The sequence below is a fragment of the Rhineura floridana genome, chromosome 1 (genome assembly GCF_030035675.1).
Source record: "Rhineura floridana isolate rRhiFlo1 chromosome 1, rRhiFlo1.hap2, whole genome shotgun sequence".
NCBI classification, from domain to species: Eukaryota; Metazoa; Chordata; class Lepidosauria; order Squamata; family Rhineuridae; genus Rhineura; species Rhineura floridana.
In genome coordinates, this window is record NC_084480.1 from 26480600 (window position 1) to 26505554 (window position 24955).

A 24955-nucleotide genomic window follows, 5' to 3' on the forward strand; every position below is an offset into this window, starting at 1 on the left:
CATTAATTAAAGATGGGAGCAGATCTGTTGTGATGAGGATACTGTCCAACCTGGAATGGGATTTAGCGGTTGTTGAGATGTAAAGCTGTAGTCTCTTGGTTGTAATCCAGTCCAGGTATCTTTTAAATTAAATTTCTTGAGAACAGTAGCAAATTGTTGTTTATCCTGAGAAGGTGGGGACTGTTTCCTCTGCTTTTTACTGGTGTCATTATTCCTCTTTTTTGTAAAAGATGTCATGCCTCTAAGATTAATGTTGAAGTCACCCCTATTATTTTAAGAGGGTGGTTAAGAATTTAATTTGTCCATTATTGGGAGCACAGATTGTGCCAATTGTAAAGTAATCAGTACCATTAAGCAGTCCTTTTATAAAGAGGAAATGACACCCCAGGTCTTTCCATATCTATTCTGCTACAAAAAGGAAATTGGCTTTAAAAAATAATAGCCATCCCTCTTGCCTTAGAGGAACCTGATGCTACGTATTGCTCTCCAAAATATCTATGATTAAATAAAGACTCTCTATTTTTAACTTTGTGTGTCTCTTGTAAAAAAGTTATTGTAGGATGCATTTTCCTAACATATGATATTATCCTTTTTCTTTTTATTACATTACCTAAACCTTTAACATTCAAAGTCACTATTTTTAAACCATTTCTTTCTCCCATAAATATATTTTACCTGTTAACAGATTATAAGTACCTAAACTAAAATGTGGTATATTCTCATTCCCTTTTGATATTACCATTACCTTTACCCTCCCTTTCCTCCTAACATTTTTTACCATTAACTTAACTATATATTAACTAATTAAAACAATATAGGGTCTATCCAGTGCAGTGCTGCAATTCTGCTGGAGCTGTGCCCACACCCATCAGTGTGGGACACTGGCCTATGCCCTGTGTGTTATCAGCACATTATCTCCTTCCAGGGGAAACAGCCAAATTATATATTACAAATTAACTTGAAGAAAAAAAAAATCTTGCTACTTTCCCCCCCCCCAAGATTTCTCCCTAAAACATAGGAAGTAGCAGTCAAAAAGGGACAACATCCCTGCAAATAATTTCCCCTCATTTAACCAGGTATTAAAAATGTAAATGTACTGCCTTCAAGTCGATCCTGACTTATGGCGGCCCTACGAATAGGGTTTTCATGGTAAGCGGCATTCAGAGGGGGTTTAGCATTGCCTCCCTCTGAGGCTGAGAGGCAGTGACTGGCCCAAGGTCACCCAGTAAGCTTCATGGCTGTGTGGGGTTTCGAACCCTGGTCTCCCAGGTCATAGTCCAACACCTTAACCACTACACCACACTGGTATTAGGTATGCATATATATCCATATTTCTCTATATCTATAGGGGCATATACATTCACGCTTACCTTTTAAACTATATTTAATACTACCACTGAAATTGCTAATAGTTGTTTAAGTGTTCATATTTTATCTTTGTGCCATTTGAAATGTGTCTGTGAAGTCAACCACGACACCTGAATCTCACGACACGCCTGATGCCTCTCGTCGACTCCCCCCTCCTCCACTGTGATGAGTCTTCTGCAAAATTGTTTTCCTGGTCATTTTCTTTGCCATTCTCCCTCCTTATTTTGATTCCTTACCTCTTCTTACCCAGGCATTAAGTCTGAGTCCTTAGGTCCTTCTATGTTGCATAATTGTAGTATGGACATGGTTTCCTTTATTGTGGTTGCGGTTAATATTTGTCTGTTCTGTGGAACAATCAGATGAAAGGGGAAGCCCCACCTGTAGCAAATACTTGTTGTTTGCAAGTGGGTTGTGATAGGGTAGAATGCCCTGCGTTTTTTCAAGGTTTTGGGGCTTAAATCTTGGAGGGCCATTATTGACTTTCCTTCAAAAAATTAAGTCTTTCATCTTTTTTATTTTTGCCAGAAGTTCTTTTTTCCCATATCATGAAAAACAAACTATGATGTCCCTCGGTGGAGCAGAGTCCTTAGGTTTTGTAGTTAGTGCACGATGAGTTCTATCAAAATCTTCAGCTATTGTTTCTAGGTCAGGTATAATTGAAGCAAGCCATCATGCTATAAAGAACGTCACTGAGGGTGAATGTTCTGCATTTTCTTTAATTCAACAAATTCTCAGGTTTAATCTATGGCTGTGATTTTCCAATTCTATCAGCTTATTTTTGAGAATTTTATTTTCATGTTTCAGGAATAGTATGTCCTCTGAGTTTGTCAAGTCCATGTCCGTGGCTTCTGAGGCTGTGGCAGCAGTTTCCCCCAGCTGATAGTTCAGTGTTTCTAATTTGTCATCTATGGATCTTATTGTTGCCTCCAACTTCCTTCTAGTTTTTTCTCCAATATTCCTAATTGTGAGGCCAGTTCTTCCTTGAAATTAGAAGTGTTTTGTCCCATATCACCATGAGATGTTTGTGCTGATTTAGGATGGCTGGGTGACATGCTGTCTGTTAGAGCCCTTTTGTTTGAGGTAGGACAGTCCAGTTCAGTTGGGCGAAAATAGCCTTCTAACGCTCCTTCTTTGGTCTTAATATAGGAAGATATGCCTTATTAGCCAAGTGGATCAATATTTGCAAGTTTCAGTGGCTAAATGCTGCGCAAAGGGGTTTTTTTTCTCCAGGAAGAAGAGGTGCTGAGAGATTAAGCGGCCATCTTGTGGCTCACCTTTCCATGCCCCAACATTCCCTTTTATCCCAATACAAAATAGTGTGCAAACTTTCAAGTTCTCTAGAACTCTTCATCAGGCTAGATAGTAAATGGAGCAGTGGGAGGGGGCAGAGAGAGAAAAGTGTTTTGATTGATGTTGAAGCCACGGAGTCTCCATCTGGTCACAATCTTAAAATAGAATTGGGAGGAGCCAGTAGATATTGAAATAGGGCTATTTAGGTGCTATGCAGGTATTTGGTTGAATTAAGGCATTCTGGGAACAAGAAGCATAAAAATGGGTGACTTGTTCATCTCTGAAAACACAAGAATTGGCTGTTACCCAGATCTGTGTCAATAATTAGTCAAAACACACTGAAATTTGTATTTGTTTTATTTTATTTGGGAGTATTTGTACCCCACCTACCAAGTTCTTGAGGCAGCTTACATTATATTTAAAACACCGCAAAGTTTTAAATAGGTAATTAAACATTTTTAATAGCTGGGTAAAAGGAAACTCCTCCAGTAGATACTTCCATAACACAAGTAGCATCATAAATTCATGATTGTGTGTTTGCTGCACATGAAGGGAAAAGCTCAATGTGCAAGAATTCAGCATCCTGGTAAAATGTCAGTGCTCATTTAACTTTACGGAAAAGAAACAAATTTCTTGGTGTTATCCATCTTCACTCAAAGCCAGTTAAAGAACGTTTGAAAAAGTTCAGAATGGCAAAATGTTCTCTGACAGTGTGGTTTCAAATTCTTGGTTGAAGCATAATAACCTTAATAAAGATATTGCCCGAATACAGTTTTTGGAATTTTCTTATGGACCAGCATGGCTACCTTTTACTTTTTTGTCTGGCATTCCCTGACTCGTTTGTTGATATATGTTGTATGTGGATTCTCTCTTTTTAAAAAAGTTTTAAAATATTACTGCTATTCTCAGCATTCTGTTGCAGTGAATTCCACAGATTAGTAGCACATGCCATGAAAAACTGTTCCTCTTGTTTTTAAACATCTACACCATAATCATTTTTAGGGAATATTGTTTGTTCAAGGGTTCTTTCTAATGTTATGTGTAACATATGCAAACTGTACTTTATACACTGTGTACATGGTGAATTGGCGTTATCTGAACAGTTTTGATGGGAGTGCAATGTAGAACAATAGGCACATACCAAGTTTTGAGATTGTAAAGTCATGACTGGTATTCAATAAACTTGAAATGGACAATTGCTGCCATTTTGGAAGATGCAGTACTTCTTGCTGCTTTCATGACTGAAACTTCAGGTGGTGTCTGCTGCTGTCTGACTTTAGCTTCGCCAGGTATCGTTTGTTGGTATTTTCTGGGTTAGGCTTGAGTTGGCCACCCAGTTGCATTCTGTTTGTCAGCATGCCTAGATGTTGTATAAGTGCAAATATTGCATGACTAGAGGCTGATGAATGGGCACTTCGTATATGGGTGCCTCTTACTTAATAAAATTAACTTTTTTATTGAGTGTAATCAATTTTTCACTTCAAAGCTTCTAAAATTTTATTTATTTATTTATTATTTGATGTATATCTTGTCCTTCCTCACAGCAGGAGAATAGAGTCATATGTTGAATATAGAATACAGTAATGCTTTTCTAATGTCAATTGCAAGGCTGCTCTATTTTTGTGTGTTGCTGCTCTTAGGGTTTATACTTCATTATTATTTAAAAAACCAAGTAATTTGAAATAGAATTTTATTATGTTATAAAATGGTAGTTCTGTTACAGTGAGAGAGCTAATATTGCTACTTCAGTGTAGGTATGTTCTGATAATGCATGGCAGGAAGGAAAATCAACTCTGTTCTGGTTGTCAGTATTTTGTGTCACTCTAGTCTAGTGCAATCAAGAAAGACTGTTTGAGGCATAGTTGTGGGAGGACAAGTCTGTTCCCACCCCTCGACGTTGGAGTTAGGACCCACCCACCCACAGACACCCAATGACAGGCACTTTGCTTGTATATAAATAAAACTAATAGCTGAGTCATCAGAGGGAAGGGCCTTATGTGTGACACTTTGTGTCACTGGTTTCCTCTCACTTTCTCCTGTATTTTTCATAGTCCAAAAGCTGTCTATTTGTATGATCACTTAGTGATTTGAGACGTCATGTACTTTTTCAAAAATAACCAATATATTTAATAGAAGCTTACTTTGCCAGCAGGTGAAGACACCTTTTTTTAAAAATAGCAAGAACACTGAATTGAAGAGATCTGCTGAATAAAAGTGAATTCTTATTTTCTAGTTCATTTCCAGGAAGCATGTTTACAGTGGAATGGCCATCCGAGGGTGGAGATTGTAGCTAATGAAAATGAGTGAAGAATTTCACCAATGTAGCCTTAAATGTTAAAGTAGGCAGTCAGTGCAAGATTTTAGATGGTTAGTTCATGGGACCAGGGCCTTTTACTTAGGTTACTATGTAAAACACAATGTTCACTAATTGAATAGCAGTTCTGCGCAATTAGAAGGTTTTTCTAATCTGTTCTCCTGAAAGTGCCTTACTTTTTCTGCCTAGCTTTATGCTGTATGCATTAGGTATTCATGATCTTCTGTAATCTGAAAATGCCTTTTCTCCAGTACTTGATGCTAGTAACATGACTAGAAATGGAAACTATATAGCCAGTGTTTTGAAATTGTATCATTTTGAAAGAAAGAAGGGCATCCTTTTGGAGGGAGAGTTTATCTGGATAGTGGATAGTAGTAGATGATCTTGTTCCTTAAATCTGGTGAAAAGCTTAAAGATTCAATCTAAACTTTTCCTCTCTTACTTCTTGAGTTGAATTGTGCAGAAGTGATCAGTGTTGTCTTAATTCTGTGATCTCTCAGGGGCTATATTGTGAGCTGGGGTAGTGTACAACAAGTACACAACCTCAATGGGGACCCTTACAGTTATTTTCTCCTTAGCATTCCAACTGGTTACACACGGCCTCAAAAGGAGGCCTCTGGTCCCGAGAAGCTAGGAGATCCTCCTCTGCCCCCTTTTCCTTCTTACTCCTTTAGGCAAATTTTTCAAAGCCACACCTTGTTTCACCCCCACCTCCATGCTCACTTGTAAACTATAGACTCCTGGCTGGGGAACTGTTTCAGGCTATTGCAGTTGTAACCTTGGGTTCCCCTCCTCTAGGTTTGGTTGCCATGAAGACATTGCCACCTGCTGTTTCCACTTCCAGGTCTGCTCCTGCACTCCAGGGCTTCAGAGTGGGGGTGCCCCTGATGACCTACAAGAAGCGTAGCTAGGCTAAGTCCCACCATTATTACTTTTAAAATGGAAACACAATCTGTTTCAGTTGAAATCAAAGAGAGAGAGGTGTGATATTGATAGTTTGGATGGGGGGCACTCATAAAAGTCAGTGGGTGACAACATCAGGCACATCATAGTCTCCCAGCCTAGTGTACTTCACAAGGCTATTGAGAGATAAATGAGAGTAAAAATGGCAAAGCATTTTTTGCACTAGAAAAGGTATTGCCTCTTTGCTCAGTACTCTGACGATTAGGGATGGAAAATCTGTGGCCCTCCCAAGTGTTGTTGAACTGCAGCTCTCATCAGCTCTAGCCAGCATGGCTAACAACATGTAGATTCTGAAAAAAGTCTCAGTTTAAATTCAGATAGCTGCTATAGCTGAGAATATTGATGAATGGGATATGACAGCAGAGAACAACAGTCACTGGTAAATCTATTGTTTTCCGAAAATATTTATTTATTTTCTATGTATGGATGCAAAAGTTGGACAGTGAAAAACATGGGTAAGAGAAAAATCAACTCATTTGAAATGTGGTGTTGGAAGAGAGCATTACATATAGCATGGACTGCGAAAAAGACAAATAATTGGGTGTTAGGACAAATGAAACCAGAACTATCACTAGAAGCTAAAATGATGAAACTGACACATAATGAGAAGACATGATTCACTAGAAAAGACAATCATGCTGGGAAAAACAGAAGAGAGTAGAAAAAGAGGAAGGACAAACAAGAGATGGATTGATTCCACAAAGGAAGCCACAGACCTGAATTTACAAGATCTGAACAGGGTAGTTTATAACAGATGCTATTGAAGGTTGATGATTCATAGGGTCGCCATAAGTTGTAATTGACTTGAAGGCATATAACAACAACAACAACAATTTAAGGGTTACATTTGCTAATCCCTAACAGAGAAGCTAGTCTCTATTGCTTACAAGCAACTTCATCAAAAAGTGAGAGACCAGTGTCGGACCAAGTCTAACAAGTATTTTATTTATTTATTTATTTATTTAATTACGCTTTTAAACCGCCCTATAGCAACGAGCTCTCAGGGCGGTGTACAGCAAGATAAAACCACATTTAAAAACGAACAAGTGTGGAATACAACATACAATATAAAACATATTTAAAAACAATATAGAATACAAATAGAATAAAAATACAATTACAGTTAAATTTAAAATAAAATTAAATTTAAGCTTAAAATGCCTGGGCGAAGAGGTAGGTTTTTACCTGGCGCCGAAAAGATAACAAAGAAGGCGCCAGGCGTATCTCATCTGGGAGGGCATTCCATAATTTGGGGGCCGCCACTGAAAAGGCCCTAGATCTAATTGTTGTTCTCCGGGCCTCTCTATGAGTTGGGACCCGGAGAAGGGCCTTAGATGTCGAGCGCAGTGAATGGGTAGGTACATAGTGAGAGAGGCGTTCCATCCGATATTGCGGTCCGATGCCGTTAAGGGCTTTATAGGTAAGAACAAACACTTTGAATCTGGTCCGGAAACATATAGGTAGCCAGTGCAGTTGGGCCAGAATAGGTGTTATATGGTCGAATTTCTTCGTCCCAGTAAGAACTCTGGCCGCAGCATTCTGCACTAGCTGAAGTTTCCGAATCGTCTTCAAAGGTAACCCTACGTAGAGTGCATTACAGTAATCCAATCTAGAGGTTACCAGAGCGTGAATAACTGAGGCGAGGTTCTCCCTGTCCAGATAGGGTCGTAGTTGGGCTACCAGCCGAAGCTGGTAGAACGCATTCCGTGCCACCGAGGCTACCTGAGCCTCAAGTGACAGGAGCGGATCTAATAAGACCCCCAAACTACGGACCTGCTCCTTTAGGGGGAGTGTAACCCCATTCAGAGCAGGTCTGACATCAACCACCTGGGCAGAGTACCCCCCCCCACCAACAGCATCTCAGTCTTGTCAGGATTGAGTTTCAGTTTATTAGCTCTCATCCAGTCCATTATCGCGGCCAGGCAGCGGTTCAGTACATTGACAGCCTCACCTGAGGAAGATGAAAAGGAGAAGTAGAGTTGCGTATCATCAGCATATTGCTGAAAACGCACTCCAAAACTCCTGATGACCTCACCCAGCGGCTTCATATAGATATTAAAGAGCATGGGGGACAGAACTGAACCCTGCGGGACCCCATATTGGAGTACCCAGGGACTCGAGTAATGCTCCCCAAGCATCACCTTCTGGAGGCGATTCCCAAGATAGGAGTGCAGCCACTGCCAAGCAGTGCCTCCAATTCCTAAGTCCGTGAGTCGCCCCAGAAGGATACCATGGTCGATGGTATCAAAAGCCGCCGAGAGATCAAGGAGAACCAACAGAGTTACACTCCCTCTGTCTTTCTCCCGACAGAGGTCATCATACAGGGCGACCAAGGCCGTTTCTGTACCAAACCCTGGCTGAAAGCCCGATTGAAATGGATCCAGATAATCAGCTTCATCCAAGAGAGCCTGGAGTTGGTGAGCGACCACGCGCTCTAGAACCTTGCCCAGAAATGGAACATTTGCTACCGGTCTATAGTTGTTAAAATTATCAGGGTCCAAGGAGGGCTTTTTTAGGAGCGGTCTCACCACCGCCTGTTTCAGGCAGAGTGGGACTACTCCCTCTCGTAAAGAGGCATTAATCACCTCCTTGGCCCAACCGGCTGTTCCATTCCTGCTGGCTTTTATTAGCCATGAGGGGCAAGGATCCAGAGCAGAAGTGGTCGCCCGCACCTGTCCAAGCACCTTGTCCACATCCTCGAGCTGTACCAACTGAAACTCATCCAATAAAACCGGACAAGACTGTGTTCTGGACACCTCATTAGATTCAACTGCTACAATATTGGAGTCAAGGTCCCGGCGGATGTTAGTGATCTTATCTTGGAAGTGCCTCGCAAACTCATTACAGCGGGCTATTGATGGTTGTATAGCATCTGGAGGACCAGAGTGTAGAAGTCCCCGGACAACTTTATAAAGTTCCGCTGGGGGGTTACAAGATGACTGAATAGAGGCAGCAAAGTACTGCTTCTTTGCTGCCCTCACCGCCTTCACATAACGTTTGGTAGAGGCCTTCACAAGAGCATAATTACAGCTGTCAGGAGTTTGCCTCCATTTGCACTCAAGCTGTCTCCTTTCTTGCTTCATCACTCTTAGCTCCGAGGTAAACCAAGGAGCCAATTGAGCTCTGCAACGGAGAAGGCGCACCGAGGCGATTGTGTCAACTGCCCGGGTCATTTCCGTATTCCACAGAGTGACCAGGGTTTTGACAGAATCGTCAGTTTTATCAGCTGGAAAATTCCCTAGAGCCCTTTGAAATCCCTCAGGATTCATTAGTCTCCGGGGACGGACCATCTTAATCGGTCCTCCACCCTTGCAGAGGGGAGAAGACAATGTGAGTCTAAATCTCAATAGGCGGTGATCTGTCCATGACAAAGGAATAGATGTAAAGTTCCTTACTCCCAGATCACCATCCCCTAACCCAGTGGCAAAAATCAAGTCTAGAGTATGTCCTGATACATGCGTAGGGCCAGTAAGAAAGTATCACAAGACTCTCTTGTTCCTGTTAACAGCATGTCCCCTTAGAACAGATTTACTAGCAAAACAGTGAAGGGACTCCAGTCTCCCACTGTTCACATTCCAAAGAGCTTTTTAGAGAATATTCTTACTGTGAAAATGTGTGTCACCCTTGCCCACTAGAATAAGACAGAAAAGTCATCTTAAGTAATAGAACACAGAGTTTATGTCTCTGCAGAGGCTCATTTCAGAAAGCAGGCTGTTTTTTAGGATCATTGGCACAAGCTGTGGAGGTTGCCTTCATGAGAATATTTGTAGCAATGAAGCAAACTAACAAAGGCAAATAGCAAAAGCTGAGACTTCAAAACTACACAGTATTAAATAATTTAGAAAGGTAAATGAAAACATCATCAAATATTTGGTGCTCCTGGATCCATCTTTGCCGCTAGAGGCCCAGGTGACCCAGGAGAGCCTTTTACCAGCTTCGGCTGGTAAGACAGCTACGGCCGTTTCTGGACTGGGATAGCCTGACTATTGTTGGCCATGCACTGGTAACCTCCAGGCTGGATTACTGTAAAATGCTGTATGTGGGGCTGCTCTTGAGGTTGGTCCGGAAGTGGCAGCTGGTGCAAAATGGTGAGACTGCTCACTGGGGCAGGGTATCGCCAACATGTCACCCCGCTGCTGATAGAATTGCACTGGCTGCCCATTTGCTACCAGGCTAAGTTCAAGGTTCTAGTTTTGTTGTACAAAGCCCTATACATCTTGGGACCAGGATACCTGAAAGACATTCTTATCCCTTATATATCCAGTTGATCATTGCGCTCTGAAGGTGAGGGCCTCCTGCAGACACCATCTTATCAGGAGGTCCGACCTGCACAACATAGGAAACGGACCTTTAGTGTGGCGGCAGTTACCCTTTGGAATTCCCTCTCCTTAAATATTAGACAGACACCATCTCTGTTACCTTTCGGCGCCTATTGAAGACCTTGCTCTTTCAACAAGCCTTTTGAGGCCTTATACCAGTCTGCATCTGTGTTGGAATTGCTTTCTAATACGTTTTAAAATCTTTTTAAAAAAATGTTTTTAAAGCTTTTTAAAACTATGTTTTTAAAGATGTTTTGTTTTAATATATTTTAAAGTCTGTTTTTATATATTTTAAAGTGTTTTTAGTGCTTTTGTTTGCCGCCCTGGGCTCCTACTGGGATGAAGGGTGGTATAGAAATAAAATAATTTTTGTTATGTGCCTTCAAGTCAGTTACGACTTATGGTGACCCTATGAATCAGCGACCTCCAATAATATCTGTTATAAACTACCCTATTCAGATCTTGTAAGTTCAGGTTTGTGGCTTCCTTTATGGAATCAATCCATCTCTTGTTTGGTCTTCTAATTTTCTACTCCCTTCTGTTTTCCCCAGCATGATTGTCGTTTTTCACTGTCCAACTTTCACATCCATACACAGAGATTGGGAATACCATATATGGTAAGAGCCTTTGTTGTAGAATCTTGAGCATTACTTGCATGGGATATTAAGGCAATAATTTGATAATTACTGCATTTCCTGGGAACCCCTTTCTTTGGAATTGGGATGTATATTGAACACTTCCAGTTTGTGAGCTATTGCTTAGTTTTCCATATTTGTTGACAATTTTTTGTCAAAATGTGGACAGATTCAGTCTCAGTAGCTTGTAGCAATTCCTTTGGTATGCCATCTGTTCCTGGTGATTTGTTTCTTCCAAGTATTTTAAGAGCAGCTTTCATCTCACATTCTAAAATTTCTGGTTCTTCATCATACGGTTTCCTTCATGAATGAATCTGTCATCCTTGAATCTCTTTTATATAGTTCTTCAGTGTATTGCTTCCATCGTTTTATTTTATCTCAGTGTGTTCCCCTGTTGATTATCCCTACTCTTGGTTTAAATTTGCCTTTAATTTCTCTAATCTTTTGGAATAGGGCTCTTGTTCTACCCTTTTTGTTGTCCTCTTCTATTTCTATAAAATAACTATTAGAATAGTTCTCTTTTTCCCTATGTACTAGTTGCTGTATTGTTGCATTTAGGGTTCTAACCGTGTTTCTATCTCGTTTTGCTTTTGCTTTCCTTCTCTCTTTAACCCTTAAGTAGTAGGTGAAAAATAGAGGGTCTTGGTTTTTTAAAATTATAATCAGATTCCTTTGTGCTGTTTGGTTAAACTACTTTATCACATTTTAAATAGGAATACTTAGTTCTGGGTTGTGCATGCTTCATGCTCAAAGTAAAGTACTCTTCATCCTGTATAAAGCAAGTTGAACAAATGTTTCTCTTATGTAATTGTTTACTATATTGTATAATTTTGAGGAAGAGAAGATACTACGCAGAGAGAATTCTGCCTCTTGGCTGGAAAGTTTGTTTGTTTATTTAAATAATTTATACCTCATCCTTCAGTGTACATATTTTCATGGTAGCTTAGCATAACTAATAATTCTAAAACATTAACTTCTAAAACAATATGACAAAACAGTAGGTTAAAATATGTTAGTAAAGATTAAAACCAGCACAGAATGGTTAGAAGTTAAGCCTGGGTAAATAAAAATATATTTTGGCTGGTGCTAAAAATACATCTGTTGGCACAAGGTAGGAGAGTATTCCAGAAGTGAAACATCCCAGTTGAAAAGGCCGCGTTTCTGTCAAACTTGCAGGGTGGGGGAATCCAGAAAAAGGACTTTGCAGGAAGATTTTATTTATTTATTGTATTTGTCTAACTCCCTTCATTCAAGGATATCACAGGATGGCTTAAAATAAAATACAATTAGTTATTTGAAATATTAAAAACCTGCAGTTAAAAACAAAAGCACTTTCTTTCCAATTTCACCACAACTTCGAAACCAATACACACAGCAGAATGGATGACTTAGTTACAGTGTTTAAAATATAGCTTAATTTTCCATCAGATCTAATCCCCCCAAAAAACTTACATTTCATTTAAACTGCCCGAGAGAATAAAAATGTCTTAACCTGATGCCTAAAAAATAACATAGGCACCAGTTGAATCTCCTGGAAAGGGTATTCCATTGCTTCCTGCTTGATTTTTGATGGTGGTAGTATTCTGAGAAGGCCTTGGTGGAAGATCATAACACCAATGCAGGTCGCTGACAGAAGAAGGCAGCCCTTAAGGTAGTTGAGTTCTAAATTGTGAAAGGCTTTAAAGATTAAAACTAGCACCTTGATCTGAGATTGGAAATGATCCAGCAACCAGTTTAGGTCTTTCAAAACTGTTGAGAGGTGTTTCAAGCAAGCCATCACAGTTTAAATACTGGCTTCTGTTTTGAACCAGCAGCGGCTTCCAACCAGTCTTCAAGGGCAACCCCATATACAACAGTATAATTGTCTGACTTTTTACCAGAGCATGGCTCATTGTTGCAGACATTTCCTGTCCAGGAGAAGGTGCAGCCAGCATGCCATCATCAAGTGGCAAAAAAGCATTCCATGCCACCCAGGGCAGTTGTGCTTCTAGTGACAGAGCTAACATGATCTTTCAGGGAGAGTGCAACCTCATGCCAAAGCAGGACCTCTGATGTATTGGGATTGAGGTTCAGTTTATAGGGAATCACCTAGCCTATTACTAAGGGTGGGTTCCTTAAAAACAATATACAATCATAAAATAGGATAGGTCGTAAAATATACATTTCAGGTGTCAAAGGCCAGGGTGAAAGCACTTTTACCACCTTGCTTGCATTACATGACATGGAGAAATGTGCAGACTGATAACTCTTCAGTGCTACTGCCCAGATAAATTTTCCCAGCAGCTTCATATAGAAGTTAAATAGCATGAGGGGCAAGATGGAATTCTGTGGGATCCTATAGCACAAGTGCCAAGGGGCTAAACAACTGACTCCCAAAACGACTGGCCTTGTGTCTAATTTCATGCAGGATGAAGGAGCCTGGAGGGAGAGAAATGCGGGGTGGGGAAGCTAAAAAGAAAACACAGATGGAACAATGGAAGGAGAAGTGGATGGGAAACCCTTCTGGATGTGATCTGTTCAGACCTCTGGCAAAAGTGTTCACTTCCTCCCCCAGCAGTCTGTTGGTGGGGTGGGGGTGGGGGAAGAAAGAGAGTGGTGGTGGGGAAAGGGTAGCCTGCCTGCTTCTGGCCCTGCTTACCCACCACCATACAACCCTTGACACATTACCCCGAGAGACTCTGGCCTTCAACAGAACAAAGGTTTCCCCATCCTTGGACTAGAATCACACCTTGAACTGTGCACGTAGTAGACCACATTCTCTGCTTTTTCTGTGTGACTGTAAACTTTTAAACATTGTAACAGAACCCTGACTTTGCATTTTCTCATTTTATTGGTGGAATAATTGCAAACCATAAATATACTTTTATATTTATACAAAAATGTTTTTATCTTAGAAAAGATGCAAGCTGGATGCATCAACTCTTTTTAAAGTTAGATTGTAGATAACCATTTGCTCCAACAGTGCTATAATTTAAGCATTGCTTTTAAAGGTAAATTTTCAGGGGTGTGTGTGTATGAGAGAGAGTGCATCACAGATATGGCACAGTTCTTGAAAACATAATTTCATATTTCTGAGCTAGAACTACAAATAATGCTTCAAGAGTGACAGCATTTGTTTCCATAATTTGCTATGAATATAACAGTAGATATTACATGTTGGCAATTGGTTCAGCTGGTGGTCCAGTCTAGAAATGAGTACAGTAATACCTCAGTTAACGAAGTACATGCGTTGCTGGACATTGCTTCTTTAACAGGAACTTGTACCAGAGTTAGGAATAACATGGAAAGAATAGGGATAGGCTCCTGCACCACAAAAAAAGGGCAGTTCACCATATTTCAGCAAACCTTTTATTCAAAACTAACAATATGCATGTCTGAATTGAACAACCAGCTCACGTAAGCCTTGCATACAGACCATGTGAAGGCTGCTTTCAAAATGCATTCAGGGATGCTTGCTTTGCCTTTTTTTAATCATGTAGCATCTTGCTGTAGTAATCTAAAGCTTTGAGCACAGTTCTTCACTGTGTACTCGAGCAGGCTTATAAGGGGCAACCACCACTACCCCATGCGCAGTTTCTGCCATCCTCCCCTGCACTCGAGGAAACAGTGCTGCCGAAGCATTGTTTACTGTGGAGGTGCCTGTGCCACCTGGCAAGGAGCTCCATTCCAGTCATGTGTGAGAGAGCTGCTTGCAGCAGCTGCAATCTAGTAGACGAGCCACATTCTGACACTGTCGGAGTGTGTGCCTCCCCACACCCAAATAATAATTTGTTAAAAGGAGCTTCTTTCCTGAAGGATTTGTTAACTAAGGTATTACTGTACTGTAGAGATGGGCTCATACTGTCCTGTGACTGTTCCCCTCCCACATGTAGAATGATGAATGAGCTTAGCAAGCAGGATGAGCTTTAGGCAGGCCCAAATATTGAACTTACTCCTACCAGCTGCATGTTGTAAGTAGAAATTGTATACATCCAGAACACAGCCCAGAGGTCAGTGGGATACTTTCACACAAATGTTCAAACATCTATTTCTAAAGATCTTTGCTACACAGGATTTGGAGACATCAACACCAACATAACTTCTCACATTCATTCCATTTCTTTAACAAAGATAATCGTGGCTGAGAAGTTGTGCCTGCAGTTGAAGGATGCCTGTAATACTATACAATGCCTGTGAGAACAATCCCATCAGAGATGGAATCTTTTTTTTAAAAAAACATATCAATTTTTAATTTTATAAATTAACTACAGTATGGCATCTTTTAGCCTGTGCAGAAGAAATTCTTTAGGGAATATTCAGACATCTCAAAGCTCATTAAGTCTTTTATTCAACAGTGCAGATTATTCTGCAAATTATTCATAAATAGTCCAGTTGACCTCTGTGGGACCTGCATGCCTCATCTGGGCTCTGATCAGGTGACTTGCAAACTTCCATATGCAGTACCTCAGTTAACAAATCCTCCAGGTGAATCTGACTTTTTTTGCTTTGCTATTGATAAACATTCAAGCCTGTACCTCTGCTCTATGGTGAAACTAATTGGCCTGTGCCTTTGCTTTAAGGTGAAACTGACCAGCCTGCATCAAAGAGATCTCTTGCTTTCTTCAAGGGCTGGGGAGGAAAGGATCCAGTATGATTCAGAGGAGAAGAAGGATAGGAGGGAGAAGGAGTGGGAGTGGGTGGGTGCCACATAGGCACCCTTTAAAGCCCCTGTTGAAGCCATCTATGAGGAGATGTAGGAACCTGTCCTCAATCTTTCCATGTTATTCCTGCCTCTGGTACCAAAGCTTCTGTTAAAGAAGTAATGTCCAGGAACACATCTAGTTTGTTAACTGAGTTTTACTATATGTACAACTACTGTCTTCAACTTGCAGGTGCTAGCCATAAGTAAAATATTTTGGTCATATCCAGTGCTAAGCTCTGAAAGTCTGCATGGTGAGGGGTGGGGACACTTGGGTAGTGACAAGTGATTTTTTTTACTATGTTTCTATTCTAGAACAGCTTCTTGGTTATTTGCTGGAGGACTGAAGTTTCTGCTGCCCCCACTTTGAAATAATAGCTAGTGTCATTTCAATACCATGTGTTACCAGCTTGGGTTTTGGGCTGTCACAGCTGCTGCTTTAGCTTTAACAACCAGCTTAATTTGGAAGGCGAATCATGGAGGGAAAACATCTAAGTGGTTGGCTTGTGATCAATTGAACTTCCTCGATTGCTTTAGACTCCTGTCAGCATGAACTGACTATAAAACTAAAGGAGCAGTGGTAGCTAACTACACAATAAGTACTGCCTTAAGAGGTAGTTGATGTCTTGGTATGGCTGAAGGAGGTTTTTTGTTTTGCTTGAGTTGGTGGCTTTCTTAGGGATTTTGCTTAAGTGCTGCAGGTTTCTAAGATCTAATGTATGTGGATCAGACTTCAAAGTGGATAATGTATTTTTGGTGATGCATTTCAATCTTGATACGTTCCTACTTTCTAATCTCAAGGAAATAAAGACCTGCTCTTTCCCAGGTCAGACTACTGATAGTTCTAAATGAATGCCATCTACTGTAACAGGCAGGAGCTGTGCAAATGTAGCAGCCAGAGTTTGTCCGAAACCTGCTGCTACTTAAGATTCTTTGATTAGAGATGCAGAGGATGTGCTCTGGTATTTACATTTAGCCTCTTCCTGTCACTCAAGCAATGTTCCCTTTTTTATTTTGTGTGTGTGCACTAATGCTTTGCTGCTGTTGCTTCCCCCACCCTGTGACTATTCTGGAATCTTTTTATCTGAGCTTCTTGTGGGACTGCTGCAACCCTTCATCCTTATTCTTATGCCTCTCGTCCTGTGTCCCCATTCTCATAGGAGGCACAGTTGCTTTCTCACTCATTCCTCCCTGCATTCATGCCCCCCAAATGGATAGTTAATCACAGTAATTAACTAAGCATGTTTTTGCAGAGATGGGGACATAGATGTTCTATGCATTCATTAATGCTGCAATGAAAAAAGTAATACCCAAGCGTATGTCAAATATGATGAAATATCTCCTTTCCCCCATTAATTTATTTAACAGTTTAATACTGAAAGTGGTGTGTGTCTAACATTTTTCAGATTAGGGTATAACATGGAGTTCTGAAAGCAAATAACACTTGAGAGTTTCTGGTTTGGGTGAAGCATTAGAAGGTATGATGAACTACAACAGATGCTCATTTAAATACTGCTAAATCTGGCAGTGAATTCTTGCTTCCCTGTGTTTACTTTTTTTTTTAATAAACTTCCTAAAACTGTGGCGAACTTGAGTAAACAAGTATACTTTTTTTAAATATCCACAAGGTTGGGGGATTTTAATAATAGTATGAAATTGCATGCACATGTGCCTCACTGTGCAGAAAGAAATTGCTCCGTTAATAGAACCCTGTAGGAGACTTGCTCTATCTCTTGTGAAGATTAACAGAGTGGGAAGAAGGTAGAAATAAACTTATTTTAAGGGATCCTAGGAGAACTTTTCTTGGATCTGAACCTTGTCGGTAGTCTGTTGTGATATGTATGTGTGTGAGAGAGAGTTTGCGCATGAGAAAGAGATTTGAGCAAGCAGATGCAGTGAAATAATAAATTGCTTACCACATAAAACCCAACTACTTTCCAAGGTAGAACAAAGTAGTATTATGTTGTAAACCAAGGTTATAGTACAAAATCAACCTGTGAAACTTCAATGTGAAGTTGTGGTTATATTATTTTAAAAGGATTAAAAGGCTATTAGCCATGATAGCCAAAAGCACTATCTCCATTTGCATAGAGTGAATACATTTGGACACTTGAAGCTTATATCCCAAAATTGAAATTGGTATGTCGATTTTCTTCCTCTCTATTTTCTCTGCTGCATATGTTTGAATACTCTGTGTATCCAGTAGCTTGCTTGGCAACTTATTAAATAGAGATGGTATATTGCACTGAGCAGGTCTCTACTGATTGAGCTGTGCCCACATTATATGTACGTTGGCTGATACTTTGACAGAACCACTGTTTCTCTTCATAAGTGTATGGAAAGTATTACTGATTCCCTTGCCTGTGTCCTGGCTTGCACACGAGAAAGGGGTGCAATATGTACTAAGTTTTGTATTAGCATATAAATGACTATAGATTTTGTCTCTTAAGTTGTCTCTTTGTAATTTCCTATTTACATTTCTCCCACCTCTGCCTCTTGAATATGATATTACTTTGTGCTTGTATTGCATTTTAGTATCTGGATCTCAAGCTTTATATTTAGTAACTGCATCCCAAGTTTTATAGATCTTTAACTTTGAATTATGTTTGAGAATAGACTGGTAGCCAGTTGTTTTGCTGAATGAAAAACTGAACCATTCCATTCTGTTCTGACTATGGGAAGCCCACAGACTGGCCATAGGTGGTTTGATCAGGGCTTGTGCAATATTAAAATTCCTTTTATTAAAATGTATTTTATTGAAATGTGGATGGCACACATTGGATTTCAGCAGACTGATGGAAAAAATATAATAAATTAGCAGTAAAGAATGTTCCCTTACACATTATGTTGTTAATACTTATATTTGTCAAGTGAGGATTTTTAGTAGGAAAAGGGTGAGTGTCTTACTTGGTTTCTCAGCTGCTTTTTGTGTTATCAGTTTCAGTGTTTATGGAAAAATGCAATAGAAAATTGAGACATGTATTGTGAGAAAAATGATTTGAAACTTAAGTTGATAGCCCATCTAATTTTGTGTAATGTACAGAAGTTTCAGAAAGGTTTACAAGAGTGCTGGATAATAGTGGAGTTAAATGCTAATCAATAAGCTAGTGTCTATGGTGGGCACCTTTTTCAGCCTGAGGGCTGCATTCCATTCTGGGTAACCTACTGAGAGCCACATACCAATGATGGGTGGAGCAATAAATGTACATTTTACCTTTGGGCTAGAATCATAGAATCGTAGAGTTGGAAGGAGCCTATAAGTCCATTGAGTCCAACCCCATGTTAGATGCAGGAATCCAAATTAAAGCATATCCAATATTTCACACAATTTGGAAACTATGCTTCTGCTAATGCAGCCTAATAGCATTTGCCTTTTTTGCAGCCTCATCACACTGTTGGCTCATATTCAGCTTGTGATCAACAGCAATTCCAAGATCCTTCTCACATGTAGTATTGCAGAGCCAAGTATCCCCCATCTTATAACTGTGCATTTGGTTTCTTTTTAGTAGGTGTAGAACGTTGCACTTATCCCTGTTAAATTTCATTTTGTTGTTTTCAGTCCAGTGCTCCAGCCTATCAAGATCCCTTTGGAAGACAGAAACAAAATTCAAGGTATTCACTATCCCTCCCAATTTTGTGTCATCTGCAAATTTGATAAGCATTCCCTGCACTTCCTCATCCAAGTCATTAATAAAAATGTTGAGGAGCACTGGGCCCAGGATTGAGCCCTGCGGTACCCCACTCATTACCTCTCCCCAGTTTGAGAAGGAGCCATTGATAAGCACTCTTTGAGTAGGATTCTGTAGCCCACTGTGGATCCACCTGATAGTTGTTCCATCCAGCCCACATTTAGCTAGCTTGCTAATCAGAATATATATCACAGGACACTTTGTCAAAAGCTTTGCTGAAGTTGAGATATATTATGTCCATAGCATTACCACAGTCTACCAGGGAGGTTACCCAATCAAAAAAATGAGATAAGATTAGTCTGGCAGGATTTGTTCTTGATAAATCCATGTTGGGTTCTAGTAACCACTGCATTGTTTTCAAGCTGCTTACAGATTGTTTTCAAGGTGCTTACAGATTGTTGCTTTATCATCTGCCCCTGAAGTTTCCCAGGGATTGATGTCAGGCTAACTGGTCTGTACTTCCCAGGTTCCTCCTTTTTGCCGTTTTTGAAAATAGGGACAACATTAGCCCTCCTCCAGTCATCCAGCACTTCACTCATCCTCCATGATTTTGCAAAGATAATAGACAGCGGTTCTGAGAGTTCTTCAGCCAGTTCCTTCAATACTCTAAGATGCAGTTCATTGGGCCCTACAGATTTGAACTATTTCAAAGTGATTAGTTATTCCTGGACCATTTGTCTATCACTCTCAAGCTGCAGTCCTGCCTCTTCAACTTCACATTTCTCAGGAGGCTCATAGACCCTCTTTTGGGAGAAGACTGAGCCAAAGTAGGAATTGAGCACTTCTGCCTTTTCTTTATCATCTTTTCTCATTTTGCCATCCACATTGAGTAGCTGTACCACCATTTCACTTCTCTTTTACCATGGATGTACCCGAAGAAAGCTTTTTCTAATTGCTTTTGGCATCTCTTGCTAACCTCAGCTCATTCTTAGCTTTATCCTTCCTGACACCATCCCTGCAATTCCGTGCTTCCTGTCTGTATTCTTCCTTTTTGGTCTGGCTTTCCTTCCACTTCCTGTATGTGTCCTTTTTTTGTTTTCAGGTCAGCCACAGACCTGAACTTAAAAGATCTGAACAGGGTGGTTCATGACATGCTACTGGAGGTCATTGATTCATAGGGTCACCATAAGTCATAATTGACTTGACGGCACATAACATCAACAAAGCTTTCGGTGAAGCCACATTGGCATCCTCTGCTGTCTTCCCCCTTTTTTCCTTGAAGGAATTGTTTGCCATTGTGCCTTTAGAATTTCCTCTTTTATAAACTCCCACCCATCTTGGACTCCTTTTCTCATTAGGGTTGCTTGCCATGGAACTTTACTTACCATTGTTCTGAGTTTATCAAAACCCTGAAGTCCAGGGTATGCATATGGCTACTCTCAGCTTCCTTTAAAATCAAGAACTCTAGCATAGCGTGGTTACTTCCCCCAGAGTTCCCGTAACTGCCACTTTATCTACCAAGTCATCTCTGTTGGTTAGAATCAAGTCAAGGATAACCAATCCTCTATTTCCTTCCTCTGCTTTTTTTTTTACACAAGCCAGGAATTTCTTAGAGGGCCTGTGTTTGGCAGAATTTTGTCTCCCAACAGATATCAGGGTAATTGAAGTCCCCCATTACTACAACATCATGCCTCCTCAAAACATTGGCAGTTTGCTTTGCAAATGTTTCATCTCCATCTTCTACTTGATTGGGTGGTCAGTAGTAGACTCCGACTACCATGTTCCTTGTATTCCTTGCCCCATTAATTTTAATCCAGATACTCTTGGTGGAGCTGCCAATCTCATCTTTCTGTATATATGCAGGGATATATATTTTTAACATATAGCATGACTCTGCCTCCCTTTCTATTTCTTCTGTTCTTTTTGAACAAGTTATATCCTTCAGTCGCTGTATTCTAGTCTACTAAGTTTCAGTTTTGCCTTTCAAGTCATATTTACTTTCCTGTATTAAGAGTTCAAGTTTGTCATGTTTGTTTTCCATACGCTAGGCATTAGTATACAGACATTGAAAACCACGTGATTTACGGCCTGGCTTCCTTTCTACATTTTTATTTTACTGGGCCCCATTAGAGCTGTTCCCTCAGTTCCTCTTACTGTGCACAAGCCTTTGTTAGTCGTTACTGCCAAGTTTACATCTCTCTCTTCCTTAGGATTCAGTTTAAAGCTCTCCTGATGAATTTCTCCATGCTGTGGCCAAACACATTCCTCTCAGTCCTTGTGAGGTGCAACCCATCACTTGCCAGCAGTTAATCTTCCAGGAAACATAGCCCGTGGTCCCAGAATCCAAATCTCTCATGTCTGCATCAGTCATTCACCAGTTTTTTTCTTTCCCTTTCCACTCCTAAGTACCGGAAGAATGGACAAGAAAACTATCTGGGCCCCAAAGTCCTTGAGTTTCCTTCCCAGAGCTTCAAAGTCTGATGTGATTTCTTCGTAGCTCCGCTTGGCAGTATCATTTGTTCCCACATGGATGAGAAGAAAGGGATATCTGTCAGTGGTCTTTGTGAGTGATGGCAACCCTTCCGTCACACCTTTAATCTGTCCTCCAGGGAGGCAGCATACTTGGCAAGTCAGTGGATCTTCTTGGCATACTTTGGTTTCAATCCTACGCAGTAGGGAGTCTTCCACCACTACTATTCTTCTTGTTGTGGAGCATGGTTTCATTGCCTCTGCTTGACTGAGCTTCAGCCTCTCGCTTGCTGTTGCATGAGGTCTCCTATAATTCTTCCCCTGCAGACTATCCTCTAATCTTATCCTCAAGTGCCTGGAAGTAGTTCCGTAGTTTCACCGGTGATGGATGTCTTCTCACTCTTCTGCTCCTAACTGTCACCCTTTTCCATGGAATTTCCTCCACTTCATTGTTGCTCTCCACAACAGTCTCCTCTCCCGCTTCAACATGTTATTATTCTTCCACCTCCTGAACTTCTCTTGTTGTTGTTCCAACGTTCTATCTAAGAACCCTTCATCTTCTCTTATAATCTTCAATGTGGTCATCCTCTGTTCCAGGCCCCTCACTTTTTCTTTCAACAGCACCACTAGCTTGCACTTGTTGCAAGTGTACGCCATGTTGTTCTCAGGCAAGAAAACAAACATTGCACACACGTCACCAGCGAAGCGTCCTTCCCGTCCATGGTCTTTACTGCTTTTTCTTTCTTTCTTTCCACTTGTATTGGACTGGACTGTGCTTTGTTCTGTCCTCCTTCAGGGTAAATAAGAGAGTCATGCTGGTATGTGGTGCACCATACAAGGGAGAAAGTTTTTTAGGGACCTCCCCCTTGATCTCCCCTGCTGAACTCCTCTGCCAAACTCCTGTTAGCTCTCCATGTTTGCTCTCTCTCTGAGAGCTGGCTCACTTGTATCTCCTCTGGACCAGCTTACACAGCTCCCTCTGCTCTGCTCTGGGTGTCAGGAAACAGAATGAAAACTCACAGCATGCACAGCTGCTCCTAGTTGCACTCAGCAGCTATCAGGCCATGCCCCTTCAGCCAGCAGCTATCAGGTTACGCCCCTTCCGGTCAAGCAGCTATGGAGCCTTCAGAACACATGGTCAGAGTGCATGGCTTCAGAGCCTTCTTTGTCTTTGTCTGTCTCTTCCACCCTACAGCTCCTCTGCCAAACTCATGTTAGCCCCTCCTGTTTGCTCACTCTGTTCGCTTGCTCTCTGACAGCTGGCTCACTTGTATCTCTTCTGGACCAGCTGACACAGCTCCCTCTGCTCTGGTCAGTTAGGAGGTAGGCTGGTTTCTATACACACTCTCACCCTTACCTGTTGTTCAACCAAGCAATCAAAAGCCATTCTTGGCATCCGAGGACACATTCTAGTTAGGGAAAATACTCAATGAGAGTGTGAAACAGGGCTGCTGAGGGGCATGGCTTGGGATTGGAAGAGACCTGAGGATCAGATAGAGAGGATTGGAGGGCTGCATTTGATGTCTGGGCCAAGGTTCCTAGGCAGAAGGAAACAACAGAGTAAACAACCATGCATGGTGGGGTACTGCCATATGTTGCAATTGTCAGTAATGAAAATGGGCATACGAAGGTGAAATCCAGGATATACAACTTAGAGTTAGTGTAGGTCTTTGGGAAACTGGGGATGTATTCTTCCATGTTTGGGGCAAATGATGGGGAGGGAGTGGAACTCTAGCTAGTTGTACATACATGGGTGAATTTTTTATAACAATTTCATATATATTCCTGATATTTGAGCATCTTGCTAGTCTTTTTAATAAAGATAAAATTAGATTTGTCAGTTGAAAATAGTAGAACAATAGGATCTTTATCATACTACATTTAAATGATATTCTTGTAAATATATATGTCTGATGTTCATATTAGCACTTCAAGTACTTAAATTTATGAAGAATCAATACAAATGTAAACAGTAAAGTACAAAATTGGCAAATGCTGGTTGGAGTTCTGATTGTCTATATTAACCAAAGAAACATTATTTAAGAAAATGGGGTTGTATAAAGTTCTGGATTGTAGTCTTGCACCAAAGTTCTGTAAGAGGTAATTGTTGCTGGACAGGCTTACCACAGCTCACTGTAGCATATTTAGAATTCTGTGTATTGCATTTCCTTCATATTGTAATATAATATGAATGTATTGTAGAAGTGTAAAAGCTTACTGTTGCAAATGAAATAAATGTAGATTTTGAAGTAGGAACTGTGGTCAAATTTTAATTCAATCCCTTGTGCTTTTAGGGGCAGACCAGCCTGTAACGGATTTTATAGACTTGTGAGGCAGTTCAAACATCTGAAAACTGAATGTATAAATGTTACCTAAAATAGAAACTTATACTAGTCTAAGACTCTCTTCTTCTAAATTTAATCCTGGAGAGAGGCCAAAGTTAGTAATGATTACACTTGTGACAGTTCTTAAATATGATGATAGTTTGAAAAGTGGTTTGTAAAAGACACCTATTTTGGTATAACTTCTGGCCAATTAACTCTTAATACATTTTCCATTGATATGCACGACTAACACAGCTTCAAGAGTCTTAGGCTTTTAAAAGTTCTTCTTACAGATGCCTATCCACTGGGCACATTTACCCAAAGGGTTCAATGGGACTTACTCCCAGGTAATTTTACATAGGTTTAAAGCCTTAAACTGAGCTAGCTGTGTTGTGCATGTGAAGTTCATTGAATATGAATTTCAGTGTATAAAGCAGACATTCTCAGCTCTTTTCACTTGGTCCGCAATTGTTGAAGCAGAAGGAGTATTAAAATGCATTCTTAATGAGGTGATAAACTATAAGTTCAAGAGTATAAAAAATAAAGCAATGTGACTTAAAAAATGACGAGAAGGGCAGTAGCTGCAAGATGTCCAGAGTTAATATTCATTATTTTTGAAATTAATACTCAACCTTTATGAAATCATTTGTATGTTTTGTGATGGTATATTGGTAGGATTCTTAATGCTGAAGGACCCTAGAGTTCTAACAGGTCAATCTGTTCCATCTGTACTGGATCATTTTTTATTACTGTGGCCTGAGGATGTAGAGAAGCTGTTTGAAGAGGTGCGGCAGACCACCTACCCCCTTGACCCTTGCCCATCTTGACTTTTTAGATCTAGCCATAAGGAGTTTACTGGGTAGGTCCTGGGAGTGATTAATTCTTCACTAGAGGAGGGTAGAGTGTAATCTGCCTTGAAGAAGGTGGTGGTGCGTTCCCTCCTTAAGAAGTCCTCTTTTGACTCAG

General features: G+C 40.5%; 1 protein-coding gene across 9 annotated transcripts in view; it reads left to right on the top strand.

Annotated features, from left to right (window-relative positions):
• Positions 1–24955, top strand: part of NIPBL (NIPBL cohesin loading factor) — a 227798-nt gene that overhangs the window by 31738 nt on the left and 171105 nt on the right. The window contains exon 2 of one of the 9 annotated variants that reach the window (XM_061616519.1): positions 10806–10871. The exons of the other annotated variants lie outside the window; for them this stretch is intronic. The gene's annotated coding sequence lies outside the window, so the exon portion shown is untranslated. The remainder of the gene's footprint in view (positions 1–10805; positions 10872–24955) is intronic. 9 annotated transcript variants of the gene reach the window in all.